We start from the raw sequence: 8,253 nt of genomic DNA, 5'->3' as shown, positions 1-8,253 counted from the left end.
CTCCAGGCTAAACAATCCCAGCTCCCTCAGCATCTTCTCGTAGGGCTTGTGCTCGAGGCCTCTCACCAGCCTCGTCGCCCTTCTCTGGACACGCTCAAGCATCTCAATGTCCCTCCTAAACTGGGGGCCCCAGAACTGAACACAGTACTCAAGGTGTGGTCTAACCAGTGCAGAGTACAGGGGCAGAATGACCTCCCTGCTCCTGCTGACCACACCATTCCTGATGCAGGCCAGGATGCCACTGGCTCTCTTGGCCACCTGGGCACACTGCTGGCTCATGTTCAGGTGGGTATCGATCAGCACCCCCAGATCCCTTTCTGTTTAGCTGCTCTCCAGCCACTCTGACCCCAGCCATAAGTATAAGCAGGAGGAACTAGAAACCATTGTACACCAGAGGAACCATGATATAATTGCCATCATGGAGATGTGGTGTAATGACAAGCGTGGTTGGAGTGCTGCAATAGGTGGATACAGGCTCTTTAGAAGGGATTGACAAGGAAAAAGAGGTGGAGGGGTAACATTGCATGTTAAGGAGTGCTTTGTCTGCTCAGATTCAGTGTTAGACACATCAAGGAGGAATGACTATGGATAAGGATAAAGGGGAAGACCAATGAGGCTGATATCCTGGTGGGACTCTGCTATGGACCATGCCATCAGGATAAAGGCATCTATGAGACATTCTTTCAACGACTTGGTGATGTCTCATGTTCCCTAGACCTTGTTCTCATGGGAGACTTCAACTTAGCAGATGTCAGCTGGAAGTACAACACATCAGAAAGAGGGCACTCCAGGAGTTTTCTGGAACATGTGGATGACAACTAACCGTTGCAGCTGGTAAGTGACCCTACCAGGGGTAGTAGTCTGATAAAACTACTGTTCACAAACAGGGAGGGGCTGGTAGAAGATGTGGTGGTCAGAGGTCTGCTGGGGCAGAGCAACCATGGTATGATAGGATATTCTATATGTGGCAAAGTTAGGAGGGCTGTCAGCAAAATCTCTACCTTGGACTTCCAGAGGGCTGACTTTGACCTATTCGGGATTCTGGTTCAGAGAGTCCCTTGGGAAGCAGCCCTCAAAAAAACAAAGGGGCCTGGGAAGGCTGAGCTTACTTTAAGGATGAAGTTACGAATGTGCAGGAGCAGGCTGTCCCTATGTGCCAAAAACCAAGCCAGTGGAGAAAAAAAAACCAGCCTGGTTGAGCAGGGAGCTTTTGCAAGAACTCAGTGAGAAAAAGATAGTGTGTCAACTTCGGAAAAAGTGACACGTCAGTCAGGAAGTCTTTAGAAATATTGAAGATATGGATATGGAAGAGAATTAAAGATGCAAAAGCTCAGTTAGGACTTAATCTGGCCAATTCTGCTAAGGATAATATAAAGTGTTTTTATAAATACATCAATAACAAAAGGAGGGTCAGGGAAAATCTCCATTACTTACTGGAAGAAGGGAGGAACATAGTAACGGAAGACGAGGAAAAGACTGAGGTATTTAACAGCTTCTTTGCCTCAGTCTTTAACAAAAAGATTGGATATCCTCAGGGCAAATGGGCTTCTGAGTTGGCAGACAGGGATGGAGAGCAGAATATCCCTCGTGTAATCCAGGAGGAAGTAGTTAATGACCTACTGTGCCACTTGGATCCGAACAGGTCAATGGATCCAGGTGAGATTCACCCTAAGATGCCTAAGGAGCTGGCACAAGAGTTGGCTAAGCCTCTCTCCATCATTTGTCACCAGTCCTGGCTGATTGGGAAGGTCCCAGATGACAGGAGGTTGGCCAATGTGATGCCCATCCATCAAAAAAGGGCCAAAAGGAGGATCTGTAGAACTATCAGCCTGTCAGCCTGACCTCAGTACCTGGCAAGGTTATGAAGCAGGTCATCCTGAGTGCCATCAGGTGACATCTACAAGAAAACCAGGGGATCAGGCCTAGACAACATGGATTTAGGAAAGAGAAGTCCTGCCTAACCAATCTGATTTCATTCTATTCATTAATAGATGAGGGGCAAGCAACTGATGAGATTTACCTGGACCAGAGCAAGGCCTTTGACACTGTCCCACACCACATTCTGGTCTCCAAACTGGTGACACATGGGTTTGATGGGTGGATCAGGAGATGGATAAAGAACTGACTTGATGGCTGCACCCAAAGAGTGGCTGTCAATGAGTCCATGTCCAAATGGAGGCCAGTGAAAAGTGGACTCCCTCAGGGATCAGTCCTGGGACCAGTCTTGTTCAACATCTTTGTTGGTGCCATGGACAGTGGCATTGAGTGCACCCTCAGCAAGTTTGATGATGACACCAAGCTGTGTGGTGCAGCAGACACACTGGAGGGAGGGATGCCATCCGGAGGGACCTGGACAGGCTGGAGGGGTGGGCACAAGCCAACCTCAAGAGGTCCAACAATACCAAGTGCAGGGTCCTGCATCTGGGTCGGGGCAATTCCAAGTACAAATACAGGCTGGGCAGTGACTGGCTGGAGAGCAGCCCTGAGGAAAGGGACTTGAGGGTGCTGGTGGACAAGAGCTCAATATGAGCCAGCCTGGGTGGCCAACCAAATCCTGGGCTGCATGAGAAGTGTGGCCAGCAGGTCGAGGGATGTGATTCTCCCCCATTGCTCCACTATGCTGAGACCCCTCCTGGAGTACTGTATCCAGTTCTGGAGCCACCATTACAAGAAGGATGTGGACGTGCTGGAGCATGTCCAGAGAAGTGCCACTGGGATGATCAGAGAGCTGGAGCACCTCTGCTATGAGGACAGACTGAAAGATTTGGGGCTGTTGAGTCTGGAGAAGAGGAGGCTCCGAGGTGACCTTCTTGTGGCCTTTCAGTATCTGAGGGGAACCTACAAGAAAGCTGGGGAAGGAGTTTTCAGGATATCAGGGAGTGACAGGACAAAGGAGAATGGAGCAAAGCTGGAGATGGGTAGGTTCAGGCTGGACGTGAGGAGTAAGTTTTTCACCATGAGAGTGATGAAAGGCTGGAATGGGTTGCCCAGGGAGGTGGTTGAGGCCCCATTCCTGGAGATGTCTAAGGCCAGGCTGGGTGGGGCTCTGGACAGCCTGATCTAGGGTAGGGTGTCCTTGGGCATGGCAGGGGGGTTGGAACTAGATGATCCTTGTGGTCCCTTCCAACCCTGAGTGATTCTATGATTCTGTGACCTGGTGACCTGCCTGGTAGATGAGGAGAGGGCTGTGGATGTAGTCTACATAGACTTCAGCAAAGTCTTTGACACCATCTCTTACAGCGTTCAGCTGGAAAAGCTGGCAGCCCATGGCTTGGACAGGTGCACCCTTCGCTGGGATAAAAACTGTCTGGATGAGCAGTCACAGAGAGTGGTTGTGAATGGTGCCACATCCAGCTGGTGTCCAGTGACCAGCGGTGTCCCCCAGGGATCAGTACTGGAGCCAGTTTTATTCAATGTCTTTATTGATGACCCGGATGAAAGGATCAAGTCTACTGCTAGTAAAGTTGTTGCTGACACTAGGTTGCAGGAGATTGCTGATCTGATGGAATGTAGGAAGACACTTCAGAGAGACCTGGACAGGTTGGCTTGATGGGTTGAGGCCAGTGATATGAGATTTAAAAAGGACAAGGGCAGGGTCCTGCACTTTGGCCACAATTAGCCCGTGCAGCACTACAGACTCGGGGATGAGTGGCTAGAGATCAGACAGACAGAGAGGGACCTGGGAGTGCTGGGTGACAGCTGAACAGGAGCCAGCAGTGTGCCCAGGTGGCATGGAAGGCCAATGGTGTCTTAGTCTGCATCAGCAATAGTGTGACCAGCAGGACTAGGGATGCAATTCTGCCCCTGCACTTGGCACTGGTGAGGCCTCATCTAGAGTACTGTGTGCAGCTCTGGGGCCATTTCTGCAATAAAGATACTGAGGTCCTGGAGTGGTCCAGAGGGGACTGGAGGGAAAGTCTTATGAGAGGCTGAGACCTGGGGTTGTTTAGCCTGGAGAAGAGGAGACTCGGGGAGGGGAGGACACGTTATTGCTCTCTGCAACTACCTGAAGGGAAGTCGTAGTAAGGTGGGGGTTTGGCTCTTCTCCCAGGCAACTTGTGACAAGATGAGAGGGCATGGCCTGAAACTACACCAGGGGAGGTTTAGGTTGGTTATTAGGAAGCACTTCCCATGGAAAGGGTGATTTGACACTGGAATGCAATGTCCAGGGAGGTGGCGGAGTCACCGTCCTTGGAGGTGTTTAAGGGAAGATTGGCTGTGGCACTTACTGACATGGTCTGTTCAGTATGGTGGTGTTAGGTCTATTCCAGCCTCAATAATTCTATGATTCCACGATTCCAGTGATCTATTCTCACTTACTCCTCTGTGGCATGCGTGACTTAGTAAATTTGCTGTGCCCAGCGATGTATGGCATAACGGTACTTAATGAGTACACTCTTGTGAAGTTGCTGGAAGATGAAGATCTGCAGTGCCTTGCTAGACCATTTCTGTGTATGTGCTGATTTGAGGCTAATTGGAATGTTTTAATGAGATAAATTAAATCCTTGGCTGTGAGAAGGAAAAAAAGCAGTGACACTTATTCATTCTTCTGCTGAGAAATGCAAATTGTCAAAATACAGACAAAGCACTCACTTCTCACTCACTTCTTTTTTAGTTCTTCTTCTTCTCCAGCAGTCTGTGTGTCTGGTTGCATCTTGCCTTAACTCCTTTGCATGAGATCTATGTAATCTGATCTAACCTTTTCCTCTAACCTGCTTGTCATCTTTTGACATATCACCTCAGATCTCTTCAGATTTATCATGTGAGCCATATGGAGACTGATCTGGTTATCTCTGAGGGGAAGGAAAAGAAGGGGGGAAAGGAGAAGAGGTCGGTTCTGGAGCCACGGAAGATGCTGGAAACGGTCAAACTGCAAAAGTGAAAGCAAATAGATTATCTCCTTCCCTGAAATGCCTATATATCAATGCACAGAGTATGGGGAGTAAGCAGGAGGAGCAGGAGATCTGTGTTAGGCTGAATAACTATGATATAATTGCCATCACTGAGACATGGTGGGACAACTCCCATGACTGGAATGTTGTCATGGATGGCTGTGTACTGTTCAGGAAGGATAGATCAGCAAGATGAGGTGGGGGAGTTGCTCTCTATGTGCAAGAACAACTGAAATGTGCTGAGTTCTATCCAAGGAAGGAGGCAGAACAGGTTGAAAGCTTGTGAGTAAGAAGTAAGGGATGTGGGAAAGGAGGTGAAATTGTTGAAGGCGTCTACTATAGACCACCAAACCAGGAGGGAGATGTTGATGAGGCCTTCTACAGGCAACTGGAGGTAGCCTCTAGAGTTAACTCCTTGGTACTCATGGGAGACTTCAATCATGCTGATGTTTTCTGGGAAGATCACACAGCCAGGCACAGTCAGCCCAGGAGGCCATTGCAGTGTGTCAATGATAATTTCTTGATGCAGGTAGTGGAGGAGCCAGCAAGGAGAGGTGCACTGCTGTTGAGAAGGGGAAATTAATCAATGTGAAATGATATTTTTTCAGAATTAATAGTTTATTATTTTTGCTACTCATAACTCTCACCACCCCCAACCACTAATTTTAATAATATTCAGGTTCTTACAGGGTCATGGAAACATTCTATGGATAATATCTAGATCTAGTAATAACCAGCAAAATACATAACCATTAATTGAACTGGGAGAGACAGTTCCTGATGCCAAATGCTGCTTGCGGTCAGTGAATCACCTGCCCACCAGATGGACTCAAGGAATTCTTTTCTGCTTATGGCAGAAGGCAATGGAGAACTGTGAAGAGGCTTTTAAGTATCTGCACACAAATTATTATCATTATTGTTATTACCTGACTCACAAGGTCAAGCCACAGTCCAGACAGTGTCCAAATGCTTTCAGGAGACTTGTCTTGTCAGCTGTTGAGACTTCAATTCTTCCCAGGCTTCTGGGGAAAAGAGGCAGACAATCTCTGACCTTTTCTCCTGGCTCGTCTAGATGATCTGTGTATGTCCAGGACCTCTAAGCAGGACTTTCAGGTGTAGCCTCAGCACAATGTCATGCTGGCCACACAGGCTGATTGTGTGCAGGCATCCAGGGTCTGATCCTGGCAACTCACGACAGTGTAGTTCACCAGAAAACAATAAGGCAGTAAACAATTGCAGCAGGCAAGGGCAGAGTGCGGCTGAGCACAGCAGAACAGCACATTGTTTACTTGCGTATCTCCTTTTACCAGTGTGGGCCAAGATTAATTGCCCTTTGGACACAGAATAGCCAATCAGGATGGCAGTTAGCCAAACCTTATCATATTAGGCAAAGCCATGACCTTGCTTTTACCCAAATTTGGGGAAAGAATAGGCCTTGAATTAGGCAGATAGATGCTAAGTGTGTGTACCTTGTTTACCACAGGACCCTGGGCAAACCAGACTCAGTGGCTCCAGGTCCTTTTGTGTCCTTTTCCCATGCTTGCCTCTCTGGTGGAGCAGAAAAACATGCCTAGGCAAGGCAGGACATGTATAAGCCTATTTTGGGCCTACCAGGCCTACATTGACAGGCAGTTGTATTCAATTATCTCCTCAGATCCCTTCCAACCCCTAATATCCTGTGATTCTGTCATCCTTCTGGGCAGCCTGGCTGTTTCAGGAGGGATTTTGTGTTTCTGTATTACTTTTAGCTTGTATATAATGGAGTCGTCATCCCTGGGGCCGTCCAAGGCAAGATTGGACGTGGCACTTGGTGCCATGGTCTAGCCTTAAGCTCTGTGGTAAAGGGTTGGACTTGATGATCTATGAGGTCTCTTCCAACCTTGGTGATACTGTGATACTGTGATACACAGGGCAGAAGGGCTCTGCAGCGGGACCTTGACCGCCTGCACAGATGGGCAGAGTCCAATGGGATGGCATTCAATAGCTCCAAGTGCAGGGTGCTGCACTTTGGCCACAACAACCCCATGGAGAGATATAGGCTAGGGTCGGAGTGGCTGGAGAGCAGCCAGACAGAGAGGGATCTGGGGGTGCTGATTGATACCCACCTGAACATGAGCCAGCAGTGTGCCCATGTGGCCAAGAGAGCCAGTGGCATCCTGGCCTGCATCAGGAATGGTGTGGTCAGCAGGAGCAGGGAGGTCATTCTGCCCCTGTACTCTGCACTGGTTAGACCACACCTTGAGTATTGTGTTCAGTTCTGGGCTCCTCAGTTTAAAAGGGATGCTGAGATGCTTGAGCGTGTCCAGAGAAGGGCGACGAGGCTGGTGAGAGGCCTTGAGCACAGCCCTACGAGGAGAGGCTGAGGGAGCTGGGATTGGTTAGCCTGGAGAAGAGGAGGCTCAGGGGTGACCTTATTGTTGTCTACAACTACCTGAGGGGTGGTTGTGGCCAGGAGGAGGTTGCTCTCTTCCCTCAGGTGGCCAGCACCAGAACAAGAGGACACAGGCTCAAGCTGCGCCAGGGGAGATTTAGGCTCGAGGTGAGGAGAAAGTTCTTCACTGAGAGAGTCATTGGACACTGGAATGGGCTGCCCGGGGAGGTGGTGGAGTCGCCGTCCCTGGGGCTGTTCAAGGCAGGATTGGACGTGGCACTTGGTACCATGATCTAGCCTTGAGCTCTGTGGTAAAGGGTTGGGCTTGATGATCTGTGAGGTCTCTTCCAACCCTGATGATACTGTGATAACTGTAAATATCTGTGTATATTGTGTATATATATGCTTGTAAATTGTGTTAAGCTGTAAATACAGCTTCCTTACCTTCCAGCTGACTGAGTCTAGACGGGGTCAATTCCTAACCCTGGGGGCGGGAGGGCAGGTAATTCCTAAACTACCAGAATGTAACCCACATTTTCCCTCTCCTACTTACAGTCCACAAGGTTCCTCGATCTTGTGTCTATAAAGAGCAGTCAGCCTTCTCCATCTCTACCTTCACTCACATGGCATGCTTTCCATAATCCTGGAAATCACCTTGTGAGTAGACTGCAGGCATCTAAAAAAAAAAAAAAAAAAAAAAAAAAAAAAAAAAAAAAAAAAAAAAAAGAGAGAAGAAAAGGCAAGCAAACAAACAAACAAATTAATAAAAGCAACCCCAAACCCCTCAAAAACTCAAAGCTGCAGACGTGTTTGGCAGCACGCTATTGCAGCTCTCCACTGCAGCAAACAATTTTTACATTAACTATTTCAAGTGTTACTTCATATAACAGGTTGCTTTGGAATAAGAGTAACAAACCAAATCCTTTTGTTAAGACTTTAAATGTAGGATTTATGATCAAATTACAACATTCCCACTTTATTACCACTATT

Source organism: Pogoniulus pusillus, chromosome Z, assembly GCF_015220805.1.
Source record: "Pogoniulus pusillus isolate bPogPus1 chromosome Z, bPogPus1.pri, whole genome shotgun sequence".
In the NCBI taxonomy this organism is placed as follows: Eukaryota; Metazoa; Chordata; class Aves; order Piciformes; family Lybiidae; genus Pogoniulus; species Pogoniulus pusillus.
Note: the sequence above shows the minus strand (reverse complement) of the source record.